Here is a 21,702-nt window from a genome sequence, read left to right as displayed (position 1 = left end):
CAAACGTGTAGGTATTGCATTTGAATAGGAAGTACATTTCATAACAGAAGACATTGTGTCATTTTGTTCAGTGAAAGCAGGGTGGCATTACCATGGCAACCGAGAGAGTCCTTTTATTTTTAACCCAATCCGGGATCTTTTTGTAACCCTAACCAAGTTTGTTGCAAATACCTAAACTTTACCAACGGATTCTTCACAATAAATAATTAATATTAATACAAATTTTACAAAATGTGTGAAACTCAAATGTGGTTGGACTGGACAGCTCCAGTAGGACTAACTTTGAATCGATTAGATATCAAGAAAAGACCAGCAGTCGGCGTTTGGTTAGTTTGAAATGTTTGCTGGGCAGATGGACATAAGCGCAAGAGATGAGCCAGCTATGATGCAACATTATTATTATTATTATTATTATTATTATTATTATTATTATTATTATTCTCAAAGTCTGAGTAATGTTATTGTTATAAAAATTCTGCTAAGTCAAAGATGTGGAGCTACCTGCTACAGTTTTACTTCTGCTTAAAAGCTATGTAAATATACTTGCATAGCTTTTAAGAATCCAAGTTATCATTATGCAGCTCCAATTTGGTCCGAGCGGTATAATTACAATTGAGGATGTTATCATTATGCAGCTCCGACCAAATTTCATTTGTGGCTTTGATGCTCAGACAGTTCTGACATGTGGGGGAAAAAAAAAAAAACATAAATGGGAAAAGACGGAAAAAGCATGAGATGAACTGTTCAGCGGGCAGTCCTGGTTGTCCTTTTGTATGTGACAGTCTGAATTTTGTGCTCAAGGGCACTGGGACAAGGTTGAGTCAGTTAGCACTGTTACCTCTCAACACAAAGCGGACCTGCTCAAACCCCGGTTCCCCGCATTGTCTTTGCAATCTTTTAGTGTGGACGATACAGCACTATTTCAGTGCTCTAGTTTTTGTCCAAGGTCACAGATTTCGACATTTATAGTCCATATTTTTCTTTCCGTGTTCAATAAATGTTGTAGTCTGATATCAGACTTGATCTCAATCTTAAATCGCACATTGCTTCTACTCCAATTTCTAAGGGAAGGGCAATCTGATTTTTTTTTTTTCCATAAATCTTCCCATAATTTAAATCAACATTAATAGAAAGCCTTGCAAGCAAAAGTGAAAACGGTTCAGCACCTTCATTTGCAGCAGGTTCAGTGGCCAGACTTTACGATGCTGAAAACAAGCGGGTATTGGTTGCTTTAAATGCTCCTGCTGTGGAGTCTAATCATTGCTGTTTGGCTAACAGTTGGACTCCAAATGGGCCTGTGGGTGACTGTGACTGTATTCATGATTGGTCTGCATACCATACTTAACATGATGCTGTGCTGCCCTGTTATGTGGCAAACAAATGTGTTGTAAACTTTGCTGTAGATTCATCGTAATAAACACTCTTTTTGCAGTTTTGTGTAATCGGCAGAATCCTAATTGGCATTTAATCTAACAATAAATTGGTCAGATAAGCCATGTTTTAAGAAACTGTGCAAAAACTATTTATGTACTTTTGGAATGATTTTAATTAAGTAATTTGTTTTTTGTCCAGTCATGCATCCTATCTTATGAATGGTCTTTTTCCAGATTTTAGATGGTATCCATGGTCTGCACCATCATGACCTCACAAAATGTCTTTTTTGGCCATAACTCAAGAATTCATCAGTAATTTATGATGAAATTTCACATAAATGTTTTATTGGATGGAATGAAACGTTGCATTCTGACCGAAGCATTTAAGCACAAGATTATGATTTTATTTATACCAATTAACTGACAGCATAGTGTTAAACAAGGAGTCCTCCTAGCTGCTTGTTTTTATCTATGATGTTCCTAAAGACTGATAAGTAAATATCTTGGCGTATGATGGATATTATAAGTTGGAGTCTGTTCAGGCTGTGTTTGCAGTCCAGAAAGTCTAGAAATATGTCAGGAAGGGCTCTGACAGATTAATACGCTGCAGTCTTAAAGCTATGCTTTTGGTTAACTATCACACATGACGGATGTTGCATCACCTCCTGTGGAGAAACAGAACAGTGGTGCTTTGTAGATATCGTGGATCATTTTATCAGTAACAAACACTCGCATGAGGATGTTTTGGTGATCACAGGGGCAGTTTATATGAAATTAAATTATAATTCCAGATTTTCTCACAGTTTGAAGGTGCAAGTGAAGGCTGAGGGTTAAAGTAGCTATGTTACTATGAGGTGAATGCACTCTTAATCTCTCTTTATTTTTTAATGTTTTTTTTTCTAAACTAGATACTCAACCGAGAGCTGCATTCTTTCCTAATTAATGGACAGTTGTGGGAATTTTGCACCTTTTCTGGTTTGTTGGCTGCTGATTATTCGGGTTGCAATAAAGGATGACATCAGCTTTAAAAATGTGACGACACTTCATGTACTAATACCATGTAAATGTTTGTTTTGTTCTGTTTTACTAGTATTAAGCAAAATTGAATAGATGAGTTTGTCCTGTAAAGAGGTTCATGCACCTCTCAAATGGCTGAAGTCAGGACAGAGAACATCTTTAGTGTGGTTATCAGCAGCTGGGAACATCATCTCACGGATAAGAGCAAAACTCACTCCACAGCATGTCCACTGCAATCATTACTCCATGAGCTGAAACATCTGGAAACTCTGAAAGCTTATTATTTTGGATGGGAAAATATAGTCTTTTTGATTTAATTTGAAGTAGAGCTGGGCGATATGAGATTTTTTCATATCACGATATGTTTTTTTTCATTTCAGGCGATAACGATATCTATCACGATATGAGCCAAATAACTATATTTGTAAGATTTAAATGTGCCGTTGCTCACAAGTAAAATGTGAAATAATCAGCAGCTTGTTTTTATTTAAATATTTATTTCCCATAATAAGTTCAACAGGGTAGATGTACTTAAGGAACATGAGACTTTTTCAGATAAATAAAGGCAAATATTGCAAACTACACAAAAGGCAGCCGCTAAAGCGTTTAAGTTTCAAAATAGAACAAACGAAACAGACTAAATTGTCAATTCCACTTAGAAACAAAATATTAATTCTAAAAATAAATCTTAGTTTGTTTTACAGAAGAACAGACAAAACTGACTAACTTTTGTCAATATCAAATAAACTGAGAACCAAAAGGAAATTCTCAATCTCTCCTTGTTGTATAGCTTAGCTTTTCAAACAGTTTTAACAGTTACTTTAGTCTGACAAAAGCCGAATGACGAATTAGCGCTTCCAGTCAGAGACTGAGGCTACGTCCACACGTACACGGGTATTTTTGAAAACGGAGATTTTCCGTTTTCGTTTTAAAAAATAATCCCGTCCACACATAAAGGCAGAAATGAAGGAAAACGCTGCTATGAACATGCCAAAGCAGCAGGTGGCGCTAGATTCCTAACCGTGCAGAAATGTTGGCCAATCAGAAGTCTAGAAGCCTCGGTGGGAAAAAGTAAACAAAGCTGCGGCATAGAAGCAGAACCGAGTCGTATGTGTGGATGGTCAGTAACTGTGTGTATATGTAAGCATTTAAACACTGCAGAGAGTAGAATTAACAGTAACAGTATTGTAGAAATTCATTTCACCGAAACAATAACGTGGTGCACAGTGTCACGCATGCACCAGTTTATTGTATTTCCAGACTTGTTTTCGGCACAATTTACAGTGCACGCTACTCTGTTTTTTGTCAGACTTGAAATAGCCGAAATACCTTCACACTACGGAACTTCTATGGCTCTTCCGTTCGACAATCTCTCCGGCATTGGAACCATCATCTGTTTTCTCTTCGGTCACGCTCGGTTGATTTTTCTAGTCGGCACACTCATTTCCTCCATTACCTGCTGGCTGCTTCCCAAACAAACACACGTGCGGCTTGGCACTTGTGCTGTACGTAACAAGTCACGCGACGTGACGCTGCGGCTGTGATTGGTTCGGCTCTGCGCTACTTAGTTTGGATTGGCTGACCTTTTTATTTTATTTTTTTTATTTTTTATTTTTTTATTTTAAGAGGACAAGAGCGGCGAGGTCTATCGCGATAGCTTAATTTCTCTATCGAGTAAAAGTTATATCGCGATACATATCGTTATCGTTCTATCGCCCAGCTCTAATTTGAAGCTTTATTTAAACTTACGGACAGAAGCCATTTTTAGTTTCCTATTTGCATATTATTGTTTTTATTGAAATACTACTGGCACTTTAATTTGTATTACTTAAAGTGAAATAAATAAAAATATTTATTCTGACAGTCCTATTGAGTAATGTTAAAAATACACTGTATTATTTTCAAATTCATGCACAGGTACAGTTACATTAAGGAAAAAGTGCTTGATAACAGCAGCAATAATCAAACCGCCACGATGCACAAGTGACGCACACCTCATGTCACTGCGAGTACACCTGTACAGCCATAATGTGACACCTTATACATAATCAAGAGTGTGCGATACATCAGTGAGCACTGCTCACCCTTTATTCCATCACCAGACTCATAAAGGCGTGTCCTGCTGTGTTACACTCTCACAGGATGTATTGCATATATTCAGGGCTTGGGTTTCAAAATGAGTATTGCAAAATATTAATTATATTGTAAGGTATTCTCACATTTGGACCAGAGCAGAAGGACTTGCTGGTAGCACTGCAAAAGTGGACTGATGCTGCTTGGCATACAGTCTGTGTGAGCTCTCGTGGTAGTCCTGCAAATGTGCTTAGTAAAGTAAACCGTAAATCTGCTTCAACTAATGAAGGACTGGGCACCATAAGATCAACATAGTTCTAGTGATGTTGATAATAATGTTATTCCTCAGGATCCTCAGGCAGTAAGGTGAATCACCTAACATATTTCGATAAAAGAAGAAACTCAAAACTGATCCCAGTCTAACAGAAAAGGTGAATTGTTGCTGTGTTTTGGTCCTGCCGTTTGCATAGGTGTGGGCGGTTGGCATGCTCTCCCTGTACCTTTGTGGATTCTCTCTGGCTTCCTACAGTCCCAAAACATACATGTTAGATAAATCTGCTATAAGCATGAAAGGTTCTGTCTCTTTGTGTTAGTCCTGTAAAGGGACTAGCAACCAGGGTGTGCCGCTATCTCCTACCCTATCAGAGCTTAGCAACATCAACTAGCCTAGACACAGCAGTTCTGACTCCAGAGGCACGTGTCAGGCTAATGGGCTCAGAATATATCAGTAGCTCAAACTTCTAATGATGAAATGACTTGTTTGAATTAGTAAATTACACAGTGCTGAAGTGCAGAGGACAGGAAACGAAAAGCAAAGACACTGATGCAGCTCAATGAGAGTATCACAAAAAAGGAGAAGTGGACAAGAAATTGCACCACTTTTTGTTTGTTTATTTATTTTCATGAAAGAATGACAAAAGGAAAAAGACGGTGCAAGACCTGTAATTAAGCTCGCGAGTATTATTCACACCAAAGTGTTTGAATCCTTCCTATGAATCGTGTATTGAAGCTGTAATCTCAATAGCAGGGAGCCTGTTACTTTAACATTAACGTCTACAACTACAAGCATGCTATAAATAAGGTTTTTTTTACAGCATGTTTTGTCCTTTTATTTGTCTGCTGGTTTACGTTATGTCAGCAGAAATAAAGCACAGATGTGCTGTTATAGCTGCGACAAAGAGTGGCCGTTAGAATTCATTAGGCCACTTTTTACAGGATAAATCTTGATTGCCAGGACTTCCATGCATCAAATATGAACTATCCCGCTATTAAGAAACATATGTTAAGCAAGGAAGATGCCTCAGAAAGCCTCAAACGTGTGAACCTTAGTGCTCTGTGGAAAGTTGTTGTTGTTTTTGTTGTTGAAAGCATTGTAATTGTGTTAGGTCTGATCAGACTGTCATGCTCACAACAGGTGCATTAAAGCCAGTGGGATTAAGTTTTCATTTCATGTTGTGTGAGTGGGTTGACTGTCTGACCTGCGATGAGATCAAAGATGATGACTGAATGTTCAGACTCTGCACACTTGTTTGCTTTCGTCACTCTTTGTTCACCGGGAATGTGACGTTTCCAAGAGAAGCAGCGCAACTATATACACGGCTGAGTGTGTGGACTGAGAGAAATCGTTCAGAATTGGTATCTGTAAAAACTGTACCTTCATTAGAATTTATCACCATTTAAACACCATGTGTGCCGCATCAGTATGTTAGCAGGAGAAGTATGCAAACCACAGACAGTATAAACTGTCGACGTAGCTTTAGCTGGCCTTAAAAGATACTTTCCTAAGGATTTTATGGGCTCAGGCAGTCATTTCATTACTTGGGGGTCTTACTGGCTTGTCAATCACAAGTTGTTAGCCAGCGAGCGTGCAGCTTCACAATCACAATGAACCCTTGTTCGTCACATGCAGTTTCAAAAGACCAAGTTGGCAACACTGAAAACTTTCAACTCATGGGCTCATAACAAGACTCCACGCTGTCTATGTCACTTTATGCCACCCACACACCAAACTGCTTGCTAGCATTTATGCAGTCTTACAACTACTTAGTTGTGGTTATAGTATGATGGAAGATAATCTGCATCCATGAATTCAGAAAGCCCAGACTCCTCCCCCCCCCCCCCCTCTCAGTTTCAGTCATTGAAATCAGGATCTGTAAGTCTATAACTTGACTCTTTTTTTTTTTTTTTTCTTTCTTTTTTTTTTTCGTATATGTCCCGCGTCTAACAAGGTACTTTCGGCTACTACCTCATTTGTCCAGAGGTCGCCACAGCAGATGGATGTACGTGTTTGATTTTGCACTGACTTTATGGCCTTCCTGATACAACGCAGCTCTATTAGGGTTGTATCTCTTTGTCTGTAGCTATAGTCAGACATTGGTCTGTTATACAAAAATCAGTTAGCAGAACTTGGTGCTACAAATCCTGAATGCAGAATGGAAACATTTTGATATGCCGTTAGACTTGGGATGTTTTAGTTTTACTTCCATATTAGGGCTGCTTTGTTTTTTGTTTTTGTTTGTTTTATTTCCTACAGGGTATGCAAAGATATGCTTATGCTGAACAGCCACTTTCTGGCACCACATGGTCAAAGTTTACAAACCTTGCAAAGGTCATAGGATATCTGATACTGATACTGAACAATGGACTGATCTAATTAGTTTTCCTCTGTCTTGAGTACCAGTTGCTAGCAGGAGAGCCAGCTATGTCTAGACAATGTTTTTGTTTCTGGTGTTCACTTATTTTCTTCCTATATCAGCCCTGATGTATCAGTATTGTCTGAGTGACATCACCTATCATTCAGGAGAAGTCTGCAGCAGCTACCTGTGTCTTAATGGCGAGCAAAAATAGATTTGATCATTGGTATACTGGAGTTTTATCTTTATTTTTTTTTTATTCTGATCAGTACTAGTTTTGTTCCTTCTACTTGATCAGTAGAAATTAAAACCATAATTTATGTTAATCAAGAATAAAAGCAAATTGCCAACAAAATACAGGTTCTAGCTTCTCGGATGTGACTATATGCTAGTTAGTAATCTGATTGCTTTTGGGTATTGGAAAGTGAAAAGTCAGGTTCGCCTTTCAGGAATGGTGATTCCTTCTTGCTGTCTACGCCCAATACAATCATTCTTTTATAGAGACAATAACATGCTGATGATAACTTATTATCACGTTGTTTTTCTGAATACCTACTCAAGAATAGATGCTTTTGTGCTGATAGGAGTTTCAAGTGATTAGATGCTTCTAAATGATTAGAAGTATAATTAAAAGAACAATTTTGGATGTAGTGTTGTTCATATATTCTCTCTAATATCCCCATCTTGGGGGGATAACTGGGGATAACTTTCAGTGTTCCATGTTATGGCATAAGACTGAGCGTGTTTCAGGTTGTCTGAGCAGTAGACAGTGGCCGGCTGGAGTAAATTCATTCTGAAGCTGATTTTCATTTGTCAAAGCCTCCGTACACCCACGGAAGTGTTTGCAGTTACTTGGCTGATTAGACTTGTTCTTTGGACTGTGTGGGTGTCCACAGATCATCTTTGACGGACATTTCCTCGACTGTCTTGAGCTATTTGTGTCGCACCTGTTAGGCTGAGACAGCTTTGCTCTCTTTTCAGGATTTCATCAACCTCCGTTTACGTCAGTCTTTGTCAGCATTCTGTTCTGTTTGACCTCAGCATTGCTGGTATTTTGAGTCATTTATCCTACTGGCTAACAAGGTCTTTGTCCTCGGTAATCAAAGAAATGCATCTAGATGAAAGCACCGATAGAATATTCACTATAAAAACAACAGCATGCACTGTTAAAAGCTTTTACCTAGAGAAACAGTACTGTCGGTGTATTGGCACCACTTTGGTAAATGTTTAATGTGTGTAGTGCATGAAAACATACTGTAGGTTTAAATGGACTTGGAGTCATGTCTTGTATCATGAGTGAAGGAGTGAACCAGAGTGGAATAATGGCCCTGCGGCTCGGGATCAGTGGAGAGGGCGATAGCATGAATGGAAATTAACATCTCTTTTGTTCTGAAGCCCTGAAACATGTTTGCATAAGTGGAGGCTGACGTTTAAATCCCCGGTGTGCAGAGAGAGACTGTGGGGTATTGATTTGGATGAACACTGTGCATTATGCGGTAAATCCATGTTTTAATGTCGATATGTTGTAACACAACAAACTTTTAGAGCAAAATGAGGTCAAACTGGCTTTTAGCTTTTATTGAGAGTAAGAATTTAAAAGCAATTCATGATACTCCACAATCATTGTATTGATATGGAGACCTTGATAACTGGATTTAACCTGGTCTTTTACTGTGTAGGGCTGTCTGTTCTTCACACTCACTGGACATGACCTGCTCCTGTATTATGAGAACAGAGTTATGGTAACCAGTAATTGATATTTTCATGAAATTTTGTCCTTCAACCTTCAGGTTGCTATCATTGCTGCTGGACTTGACGCAAAAAGAAAGGATAAAAAAAATCGATGTGGGGTAGAGTCCCCAGCCCAAACTAGGGCTGTGCGATATGACCAAAGTCTCATATCCCGATATAAGACATCTATCGTCCCGATAACGATATAAATCACAAAAATGTAACATTTTCTGTAAATTCTGTGAATCTCGGGCAGCTCGACTTGCAGGAAGTGTTTCCAGCTGCGCGTCATGTAGCTGGAGTTGAGTGTTTTAACCGATGCATGAAACTATACATTTTTAGACATAAGTTGTAACGGCCGCGTTTTCTTTGAGTATTTATTACACGGCGTGCTGCGGGGAAAAGCCTGTTCTAACGTTTGAGTCTAAGGTTTATTTTTTAGCACCTGGTGGCTCTTTTTTACTTCTCATCCGTAAATAATCTGCTCTTTCACGTGATTCAGTTTATTTTGAAAAGTCTCAACAGGATCTTGAGCTTTATTGTGAAAAGTTTATGTGGAACATAAACAAGCAGACACGCGAGGGTGTTACCGTCGCTGTTGCTAACCACAACGCATAAAAACAGGTGCTTGTCTGTCAGTAGTGTGGTTATATTAAATATAAGAGAAAGAACTTTAAGAAATTAATATAGCCACTGCAGTGACCATCAAAAGGATGAAAAAATATTGCCGTAAACAGTTTATTTTGCGACACCACGAAACAAACGATAGCGTAAAATGAAACGATAGATGTTTTTATATCGTCATCTGATATACATCGTTATATCGAACAGCCCTAGCCCAAACTATATTTAGTCATGAATGTATCCTGACCTGTTCGAGGGTTTTGAAGGCAGATAATCATTTGAGAATAGAATAGAATTCAACTTTATTGTCATTGCACATGCACAGGTACAGGACAACGAAATGCAGTTTGCATCCATCCAGAAGTGCTTTAGCCGTGATATAGATATTAGAATATATATTAGCAATAATATAGATATGTAAGTATATTACAGAAATGGGTCTATTATGGTATGGTATAATGTTCACGGTATGAAGTATGTTATGAAGTGTGAGTGTAGTGAGTACAAGCTATGAACAGGATATAAATATGGAATAAAAAAACTATACAGAAATCTGAGATATACAGCTATACAGAAATGGGAACTATGCAAGTTATAAACAGTTGTAGGATTTAAAAATGATCGTATGTACAGAATGATTATTTACACAGAACTATACAGTTGTGCAGTTAAGATAAGTGAGATTTGTGGATAATTTCTACAGAGGCTATATAAAGTGCTAGTGGTTGTGAGTAATGGTTCAGTCCATGTTATCGCGTGCGTGCGCGTGTTCGCATCCAGTCCAGTCCACGAGTTTAACGTGGGTCAGATGTCAGGAGGCAGAGTTCAGGAGTCTGACAGCTGTGGGGAAGAAGCTGTTCCGGTACCTGGTGGCCTTAGTCCGGAGGCTCCTGTAGCGCCTCCCAGAAGGCAGGAGGGTGAAGAGTCTATGTGATGGGTGACTGGGGTCTTTGATGATTTTCCCAGCCCTTTTCAGACACTGCTTCCTGTAGATGTCCTTTATGGCAGGAAGTGGTGCTCCGGCGATGCGCTGGGCAGTTTTCACGACCCTCTGCAACGCCTTCCGGTCCGAGGCAGAGTAGTTCCCGTACCAGACTGTTATACAGTTGGTCAGGATGCTCTCGATGGTGCAACGATAGAAGTTCACCAGGATGTCTGAGGACAGGTGGTTCTTCCTCAGTCCTCAAGAAGAAGAGGCGCTGTTGAGCCTTCTTGACCAGCTTGGAGCAGTTGGTCGTCCAGGTGAGATCCTCGGAGATGTGGACTCCCAGGAACTTGAAGCTGCTCACACGCTCCACAGCCGTCCCCTTAATGTGGATGGGTGGATGTGGGTCAGCATTCCTCCTGTAGTCCACGATGAGCTCCTTGGTCTTCTCGATGTTAAGCAGCAGGTTGTTTCTGTCGCACCACTCAGCCAGACGATCCACCTCCTCCCTGTAGGCGGCCTCATCGTTGTCACTGATGAGGCCAGGGGGGGCAGACAGGATTTGAAGTGTGCTAGGACCAGCTGCTCTAAGCACTTAGTGATGATGGGGGTGAGTGCTACTGGGCGGTAGTCATTGAGGCTAGATGGGTTGGAGTTTTTGGGTATCGGGACGATGGAGGTGGATTTGAAGCAGGCCGGTACCACAGCGTGGGCCAAGGACAGATTGAATATGTCTGTGAGCACTCCTGCAAGCTCCCCAGAACACGCTCTGAGAACACGCCCGGGGATGCCATCAGGACCTGCAGCCTTGTGGACATTGATCCTGCTCAGCACCGCTCCTACATCGGTGGGGGAGAGAGTCAGAGGTTGGTGGTCTGGCGTCATGTCTGTTGTGGTTGTGGGGTTCCCTCGCTCAAAACGAGCATAAAAGTTGTTGAGCTCGTTGAGGAAGGAGACATCAGAGGACGCGGGGGAGGGTTTGGTGGTCCTGTAGTCTGTAATGGTCTGGAGTCCTTGCCACATGCATCGGGGGTTGGAGTTGGAGAAGTGTTCTTCTACCTTCTTTTTGTAATGGTGTTTGGCTTTTTTGATGCCCTTCTTTAGATTAGCCCTGGCTGTACTGTAGGCGTGTGCATCTCCTGACCTAAAGGCAGTGTTGCGGACCTTCAGGAGGAGACGAACATAACGGTTCATCCAAGGCTTCTGGTTGGGGTACATGGTGATCGGTGATTTGAGATTTGAAAAATAAGAAAAAGTCTGTTGCTTGGATTGTGAGGTTTCCAAACTTTACTATTTCAGCAGCAATACCCATGGCATGTTACGGAGCACCTGTTCCCAGAATCCAAACTGCTGCACCTCAGTTTGAAATATGAAACTTCTCAGCGGCCCACACAAACCTTTATTCACAAATCTGACCATCACGCTGGCCTCGTGAGCTTTCTTTGTGTTTTCGGCCGTTCATTTTGATATTCTGCTGATTTGCGTTTTGTGGGTTGATTTAAATTGGAAAGCTGTGCTTGAATTGCGTGACAGTTCCTTCCCACTATCAACACGAAAATGAAAACTGTTCAGGATCAAACGGTTGAGTAAGAATGACAGTTGATAAATCCTGTGGCTTTGTTTCCCTGGTTCTGTTTTTAATTGTAAACGTATGATGGCAACTCTGACTAAACTTTACATCAGAAATCTTTATCATACATTTGTCTGTTGTAAATCACTTCTTTGGCCCAACTTTACTATCTTCCGCAGCCCACTGTGTGGCCATGAGCTGCTCTCTGAGACTTTTTAATGTATATTTTCTGTATTTACCAGAAAGTTGTGTGTTTACCTTGGTTGCATTTTTATTTTTATTTTTATTCCTATTTATTCTATTTATCCCCTTCGTATATTTTATTTATATTGTCTCTGTATTTATATATATGTGTGTGTGTGTGTATAACTCTAACTTCTGTCGGTGCTGTGCTTTTTTGGAAATCGAATTTCCCAGAGGAACCCACCCGAGGGATTAATAAAGTTCTATCTTATCTTATCTTATCTTATTTGATGTTACTAATAAACAGTAACATGGAGCGAGCTTTCTCTGTTAAGTGTTGTCAGTTGTTCGTGTTCGCAGCTACAGAGTGAGTACTTTAATATCTGCTAATGAAGTGCTGAATAAATTGCACACTGAATGACTAAATCCTTTTGTGAGCATGTTGAACAGTTAGCAGCAGGTACCGTTACTCATGTACATTTTTAAAAAAATTAAATTAAAACGACAAGGTAATAACTGAGTCATGCAGAAACTGTCAATACTGACAGGTTGTTCAAATGTCTTTTTTTCCTGAACTCATGAAAGCAGATCTTATTCCTCTTTTAGAGGAACTAGAGCCGTGTCCATTCAGAGAGAGCGTAACCCATGTTTATTTACAGATTTCCCCTAAATGCATCACATGTAGGCAATCAGAGTCACTAAAGTAGTGCTTTTGTAGTTAAAAAATGAAGTTAAATGATCTCTGTTGCCCAGTCTTTGGCATTTTTCTAGTGTGTTTTATTCACAAACGAACCAGACGAAACTTGTGTTATTCATTCCTCAATTTCCCTCTACGTGGTTTCCATGCAGGTTTCCCCAGGCACAGGAGTATGCTCCTGCCTGCCTGGGCCTGTTGTCTCTCATCCCTCCAGTGATGGCAGAGGAGGCCAGTGGGGAGTGACAGATGCCCTTGGGAGACAGGCTTCACGGTCAAAGTCCCTTCCTATCAGCTCCACCTGATTTTCTTGACTTTTAGTTGAATTCTGTTTTTAATTTCACAAAATCCACTCTAGAAAGACAGGGTTTTTAAGCAATAAGTGTCTAGATATAATCTGTAACTGTGCCACATACTTGTAACCAAATCTCCCCCCCCCCACTCCCCGAATCATGCAGCTATACACTCTGGTGGAAAGCCACTTTTGTGTAGTAGATGTCATGATACTTTGCCAATTATCTGTCCTCGACAGAGAGAAGCAAGTATAGGGATGGACAGGCAAGGTCAGCGGTACACCGTTTAGCTGACCATAGATACCGGATTAGACATTGTGCCTGCAGCCTGGCTGTCATCCTGCTGCGCAAACTGTGTCATCTCTCAAAGACAATTTCCCTAATGTATTCTATCTGACAGATGACCCATCTTTGTGATATCACTTATTCGCCTGCAAAAATAGGGACTTCAGCTAGCATGAAGGCATGCTCCTTATGAAATGGCATTGCCTTTAGGGTACTTACACCCCATATACCCATGTCACTGTATCACAGATATGTCATTTTTCACAAAGTATGTGGCTGATGTCTGTGTGCGTGTGGATCAGGTGTCTTATCTTTGGAGGTTAAACAAAGGCCTAATTAAACATGCAAATAATAAATTCAGTTCTTTATTCTATTCTTTATTCTACTTTTTTAAACCCTCAGTGAGATCTTTTTATGAGGATTTGAGATGCAGGTACTTCAAATACAACCTTGGAAACCAGCCTGTAACGTGTGTTAGAGAAAAGTAATTCAGCAGCTGGTGTATTGCTGCTGTTAGTTCTTTGTGTTTTCTTCATTTACTGAAGCTTTAATATGTCAAATGTCTACCATGGAAGGAGCTTCCTCCATTAAGTGTCATCAGTTGTCTTTCATGCTTCCAGCTACAGAGTGAGTTCTTTAATAGCTCTAATGAAGTGCGGAATTACTTGTGGATTGGCACTATGACTAAATAACTTTGTGAACATGCTAAACAATTAGCAGCAGGTGGAACAAGTTAAAATTCAAAAGCAAAATTTTTCAGAAACACAGATCTTACTCTTGTAGAGGACCTAGAGCCCTGCCTGTAACCCATGTTTATACAGCTGTCATTTATAGATGTAACCTAAATACATTGCATGCAGACAATTATTAAGTTATTGTTTGGAAAAAGAGGACCGCTGGAAGGACGTATTTGCTGCGTGCATGTGTTTTAGTGCAGAATCAAGAACTGTTCATGCAGATAAGGTGTGAATGATATAATCTGTCACACGAAACCAGAAACAATAAATCAAATGAAATCTTTGTTAGAACTTTTTGGCCTGCTCTCATTTATTGATAGCATTACAAAGGCATGTTCAAGGGGTAAGACTTGGTTTAGCCTCATCTGCATGTAAAATGTTTTGCATGTCAGATTGTTGTTGTTGTTGTTGTTGTTGTTGCTGATGGCTGATTTCAGGCTCTGTGCATCTGGTTACCACCATGTCACCATAATGACAAAAGTATTTGCTGGTATATCTTGAAACACAAATGTGCTTGAGTTGAAATCCCATTCTTAATCATAGGGTTCAATGTGATGTGGGCCCACCCTTTGCAGCTAAAACTGCTTCAACTCATTTTGACCATTCATACAGAGGTTCCACTCCAAGCTCGCTCATCCATGTCTTTATAGACATTGCTTTATGCACTGGTCATGCTGGACCATCCCCAAACTTTTTCAACAAATTTGGGAGCTTGAAATTGTCCAACATGTCTTGATGTGCTTAAGCATTATTTCACTGGTACTAAGGGAGCAAGCCCAACTCCTAAAAAACATAACTCCATGCTATAATCCCCCCCACCCCCCAAACTTCTCACTTGGCAGAATGCAGTCAGACAAGTACCGTTCTCCTGGTAACCGCCAAACCCAGACTTGTCCCTCAGATTGCCAGACGGAGAAACGAGATTCGTCTCTCCAGAGTCTCCTTGAAGGGTGCGTGTGTAGTGTAGTCCACACAGATCCATGTGCTGATCACTATATGGCATTTACAATACTCAGACCAGTGTACTCACAAATGCTGAAATTGAAACAAACCTTTAAGAGTTTAGCACTCATTTGTTATCTTAAACTTTTGCTAAGAGGCTTTGGAATGCATCAAATGTCCTTATAAAGATGGCCAAAAATAAACATCCTCCTACACACAGAGCAGAGCAGGCAGCAGTCACTGTAGAGGAAACACTGGTAACTGAGAAGAAAAAAAGGAGAACTACTCATCTGATGAACTTCAAACAATGTGCTTTACCTGCAAAGTTTGAATACAATGAACACCGATGGACAAACAAAGACTGGTGTTCAGTTTTTTCACACAAGTCTTGTTTTGGGTTCCACCTGTTATTTAAGTGACACAATGAACAGATTTAAAACTTTTATTTCAGGGACTTTTATTTTCTCGGGTAAAATTAGTCTTGAACCATAGAGTTGGGATAAATTGGCAATTAAGAAGGCTTTCAGTTCTATTTGAGTTTATTTTAATTAGTGTGTCTTGAAGTCTTCCTTGAAGATGCAGCTCCTGGCTTTTAGCAACTGCTCGCCACCTTGTGTTTGGAAACACTGAACTCGTTCCCAAGACCCAGAGGCAAAGTAAAACTAAAGGTTTTGCTTTTCTCTTCGTTGAAGCCCTAATATTTCAGGCTGTTTTACATTAAAAAGCAGAGTGAGTTGTCTCGGGCAAAGAAGAAGCAGCAGAAGGAGAAGCTTGCCACATAAATTTCAGTGGGAAAAATTGCAGCACAATATTACGTTGCCCACTCCAGTCTAGAAGCAGTTTTGCTCCTCAGGCAGTTTATCAGTTTAGTCATTTTTCCGTTTGACTCCTTTAACCTCCCGTTTGTTTCTGCTCCGTCAAATTTCTTGACCAGTTCTGTTAAACAATTTCATTTGGAAAAAAATGGTTTAGTTCATCTTAAAGATGGAGATTTTCCATTTTTGTCACTAGTCATGACAAAAAAAAATTAGATTGATTTCGTAATTCCCTCTTTGTACACCTCTTTTTATTAAACCTGTAGCCCTTGTGTGTGTAAACTCACACAGTAGTGGGAACAAGAAATGTGAGCTTCCCGTTTTAACCAAATGAACACAAACACTTTTGCACTTTCTGTCTTCTCTCTAAGCTACCATGTGTATAGAAATTGTCATTTGAGCTTCTTCTTCGTCGTCTTCGTCTTCATTATTCCTGCTGAACTTCAACCAGACGTCTTGCATCCATCTGTATCTGGCAGCGCGCAGTAAACTAGAGCTTTTAACGCATGTGTGAAAATCATTGACTTGCCTGTGTGCTACATATGAGGAAGGACATTATTCCTGACCCCATTCTCCTGATATTATCTGAGGCACTGGTGTGGAAAAATCCTCTATCTTTATATCCTGAAATTTGCTTCTCCACAGACAGGAAGAGCTCAGTCACTCTGTACCCTAGAGCCTAACTGACGCAACATTTGCAATACACAGACCTGTAAATTGTCAGACCCTCCTCAAACTACAAGGCTCACAAGTAGACTACTGCAGTCCAGCTGGATTTTTTCCCCTCCTTGATGCTCCGTTTATGTGCAAAGCTTGCTGGAGTGTGTTTAATGTGGAGAGGAAGCTTCATGTGTTCTCCTGCAGTGCTACTGTTGCCAGCCCTTATCTTACATGAACCATGTTTCCTTCATTGTTGCAGCTCCCTGTGTATTCTGACAACAATCAGAGGTGAATGTAGTGAAATAGCCCTGATGCTCTGTATAGAGGCCTGACAACGTAAATCAGAAAGAGATCCACTGCTATAGCCGCTGACGAGCACTGGACATTGTTAGACAGATCACACTTGACAGGTAGAAACATTGTATTACATGGAAACAGTAGCGAGTCTATCATTAAGCTCATAGTAAAGGCCTATTTAACAATCATGGTGGTTTATAATTATAATCTGTAAGGCTTCATGATTTTTGTTTTATTTAGTTATATTTTCTTTATTGAATTGAGTTTAGTTTCAGTTAGTTTCCAGAGTGGAGTTGCTCATTTTAGACTAGGTTTGGTTGGTTGTAAGCTCTCCAGCTAGTTGTGGATCTAATCTGGGGTTTTCTCCTATTTGGGTGTACATGGAAAACCTCCCAGGTGACCCTACTACCTCAACTAGCTCCTTTCGACACAGAGCAGCAGCGGCTCAATTCCAAGCTTCTCACCTTATCTCTATGGTGAATCCTAGCCATGCTACAGAGAAACCCAATTTCTGCTGCTTGTATTTTTGACCTCGGTCCCTTAGTCATCGGTCTTTTAGTCAGTCTTAGAACCATAGTTGGAATGGAGGTTAACTAGTAAATTTACATTTTGGCACGGCTCTGCTTTACGATGATAGACTGGTACAGCGCTCGCATTACTGCTCACACCACCTCGTGCTCCACCTTCATTTCACTCTTCGATCTGTTCTCAGTAGACTGTGCAAAGTTGTTTGACTTGTGTTAGCTTTACCTGCCACAGTTTACACTCAACTTTATTTTTGGCATGAGCCCCACACTACAGTGGCTAACATTGGCCTAACGCATGTGCAATCAAACAAAAAAAAAAAAAGGTCCATCTGTTGTGTTGACGCCTTAGGGAAATAAAGGAGCAGCCTGAGTTTTTGCATGTTTCTTCTGTTTGAACAGCAGCATCTCGTCTCACCATCTCAGACACGTCATCATTCACACATGGTAGTTAGTTTTGCATTTGATTTTAATTTTTGTGGTTGGAAAATGCATTCTAGGTGCATTATTGCAGCCTTCAGTGAGCAACACGGTATTACATGTTTCAATATGATGGTTGAAAACAAAGAAATTATATATATTTGATTTTAAAAAACAAAAAACAAAACGGGTATGGCATTGGATTTTTATTTTAAAACTTTAATGCAAGTAAAACCACAGAAGTTTTAATTTCCCTTTTCTTTGTGGTGTGCTGTTGCACATGGTGGCTACATCGCCTGTGAAGGTTGTGGTGCTTACTGCTATGTAGAGCGATATGACCAAAAAATATTTATCACGATATACATTTGAAAATTTGCGATAACGATATAACTGACGATATAATTGACACTAGACAAAATACTTTACAACTCCACAACTTTATTAGTGCAAAAAACAACAACAACCCATCAATGTATTTTCACTTAAACAAGCAGCTGTTTTATTATGTGCATTAACGCTATATAAAAATTTAACAGTGCAAATGCAAATTCCTTGCTGACAGTTTAACCAAAAGGCATTTCCAGTGGAAATTGGCCGACATACCCTCAGCATAACCATGTATAATATCCACAAAACTTAAAAAGAGGTTATACATACACACACACACACACACACACACACACACACAAAATACGGTAATATTATGTTGAAGCACAGTACGTATCACTCCGTGAGGCTGCTGCCTACGATAGCTGTAATGCTCCGACAATCCATCAAGCGGTGCGCGTTTTACCCATATTCTATTGCGATATTTCATTTTCTTATTGTTGCCCAACATTATACCGGTATAATCGTGAACTGTATGATAGGGCCCAGCCCTACTGCTATGAACACGAAATTGTTTCGATTGGCATAATTGAACAATAAGTGGGTGATCATTTATCCAGTGTTTCCATAACTATTTCACATTATTTATTTTAATTGAATCAGATTTCTTTGTAAATGTACTTTGTCACAATGTCTAAATGTCACTGGCTGTGGCATCTGGCATTAAAGTTGTAAACTGAGATAATGAGTCATATCTGCATAACATTTTGTGGGATCATGATGAGACTGGTTCTGTGGGTAGATGAGACCTGGGTGCACCTGTGTGCAGCAGTGTGCCCTGCTTGATGTTTCTGTACTTGTTCCACAGAACTGCAGCTTGCAGCTATATTTTGCTTAGTCTTATTTATATCAGTTTGACGGTGAACAAAGGCCCGGTTCCCTTCAGACGTACATGGATTCCTTACGTGGTTTCACTGAGGAGGGAAGAATTATTTATGGACATGCAAATAAGGCTCAGCTCTGTAACAGGATGTAGTCCTAACGTTCTGCTTATCCAAATGAAAATGTTATTTCTGTCGGGGCGTTCCCATACCAACAACAATGTTGTCTGTCTGACACATATCCTGATGATTATTTTAGATTTTGCTGTGGTGTTGTTGTTGTTGTTGTTGTTGTTTTTATTACTAAAAATAAAGTTCACCACCCCCCCAAAATAACATTTTTATACTAAATGTTTGTGTCTGTATCATAATTTAGACCTTTTTGGGGAAATAAATGCATAGTCTGATTTCATACACTGCATAAAATAACATTTTCATCATTAAAGCGGCATTTGAAAGTCATCCTTTTATTTGTAATGGGGCTGTTCCTCTTCTTTGCTCTGCCAGGTCCATAGAGAAAGTGACTGTGCTACCATTTCCTGAAACTCACTTCTCTTTCCTCATTTCCAAACCACAGACCAACAGTTTATTGTTTACCTTCAGCTCAGATGAATATGCATGTTCGGTGATGACTAATCCGGCACAGCGAAACTCATAAAAATCCACTGTATATGATGTAATCATCTAAGGCACCTCTGCCATGGTCTTAGACCCATTGGGCACATTAACAGAACAGTGTAAATGTTTATAGAGCCCATTTAGGAGGTAGATACGTGTGAATAAACCTGCTGATCCAGGTAGGGAGAGTATGCAAATCAGGCTGATAGCTGATAGTTTATCACAGTGGAGGAATAGTTATGGCAAGAGGAACAAGAAACAAGGGATACAGTCTCTGTTTTTCAACCAGAGGTAGAACTACGGACAGACAAAGTGGATTTCACTAATAGAGACACCTTGGCACTCCCTCTGTTGTTGCTGTGTTGGTAAAATAAAACACCTGGCTTAAACAAACTGTTTTTGATTCCTGTGTGTATTTATTTCTCAGCTTAATACCTTTAAATCCTTAACAGTTTACAGTGAGCGCTGATGTGTCTGGAAGCAGACCAGGAATTTCAGATGGATTGAAAACATTCATTTTTCCGCTTGGTCGTTCCAAATTGGAGTGCCTGAATGGAAAAACTTTCGGAAGATACGGTTTATGATTGTTTGGCTTTTTTGATTTTTTTTTAAAAAAATGGTTTTAAAAAAAAAAAAAAAAAGGCTGAGCTTACAACTTTGGCATATATAATTACTTATTGAGGTTTCTATGTGATACTTCAGGGGAGTGATGACAGTATGAATGGGTGTGCAGGATGTGTGTTAGGCTCTAGTCACACAGGCCTGGAGACTAGTTGGTGTCCAGTTGACAACAATTGGCCGTTAAAGAAAAATATGCATTTCATGACTGGTATTAATAGTTGCTTAACTATACCGTGCTCCATGGAAATTCTGCTTGCAATTGCTTTGGTTGCTAGCAGATTACCTGAGTTGCCACAGTTTGAGTGGAAGACGGCTACTTGCCTGCAACAAGTTGGAGACTCCTTTCAGAATTGCAGAAAAAAAAACTGGGCCTTCATCAATTTCAATATTTTGTTTGTTTTTTGTTCTTATTTATTCCCCCTTTGTCCTACAGAAATGACAAATTAATCTTAATTGATCTTAATTTCCTGGGTTTTGCTTCTTTCAGCTGTTCATCACAGTGTTGAAAAATAACTTGCACAAAACATTTGGTACAACAAATAAGTAACAGCCACTGATGGAGAGAAGAGAAGTAAGAAAGTCTGAGGAGGTCCGAATAACTTGAAATAAAAGAGAACCTTTTGCGAGGCAGATAAGCCATGGCATAGAGCTGGGCGATATAAGATTTTTTTTTTTTTCATATCACGATATGTTTTTTCATTTCAGGCGATAACGATATATATCACGATATAAGCCAAATAACTATATTTGTAAGATTTAAATGTGCCGTTGCTCACAAGTAAAATGTGAAATAATCAGCAGCTTGTTTTGATTTAAATATTTATTTCCCATAATAAGTTCAACAGAGTAGATGTACTTAAGGAACATGAGACTTTTTCAGATAAATAAAGGCAAATATTGCAAACTACACAAGCAGCCGCTAAAGCGTTTAAGTTTCAAAATAGAACAAACGAAACAGACTACTAAATTGTCAATTCCACTTAGAAACAAAATATTAATTCTAAAAATAAATCTTAGTTTGTTTTACAGAAGAACAGACAAAACTGACTAACTTTTGTCAATATCAAATAAACTGAGAACTAAAAGGAAATTCTCAAGCTCTCCTTGTTGTATAGCTGAGCTTTTCAAACAGTTTTAACAGTTACTTTAGTCTGACAAAAGCCGAATGACGAATTAGCGCTTCCAGTCAGAGATTGAGCTGCACCGCTTTATTGTATTTCCAGACTTGCTTTCGGCACAATTTAAAGTGCGCACTACTCTGTTTTTTTGTCAGACTTGAAATAGTCGAAATACCTTCACACTACGGAACTTCTATGGCTCTTCTGTTCAACAATCTCTCCGGCATTGGAACCATCATCTGTTTTCTCTTCGGTAACCTTCGGTCACGCTCGGTAAATTTTTCTCTAGTCGGCACACTCATTTCCTCCATTACCGCTCGCTGCTTCCCAAACAAATACAC

At 39.6% G+C, this 21,702-nt stretch overlaps 1 protein-coding gene across 2 annotated transcripts in view; it reads left to right on the top strand.

The window, feature by feature from the left end:
- Positions 1-21,702, top strand: part of lpgat1 (lysophosphatidylglycerol acyltransferase 1) — a 68,282-nt gene that overhangs the window by 4,687 nt on the left and 41,893 nt on the right. The gene's annotated exons all lie outside the window — the stretch shown is intronic.

Source organism: Mchenga conophoros, linkage group LG15 (genome assembly GCF_057382185.1).
Source record: "Mchenga conophoros isolate Kocher_MC1m ecotype Shallow Benthic linkage group LG15, M_conophoros_male_GT1.1, whole genome shotgun sequence".
Classification (NCBI taxonomy): Eukaryota; Metazoa; Chordata; class Actinopteri; order Cichliformes; family Cichlidae; genus Mchenga; species Mchenga conophoros.
The sequence above is the reverse complement of the archived record's forward strand: the minus strand, read 5'-3'. Positions and strand labels throughout refer to the sequence as shown.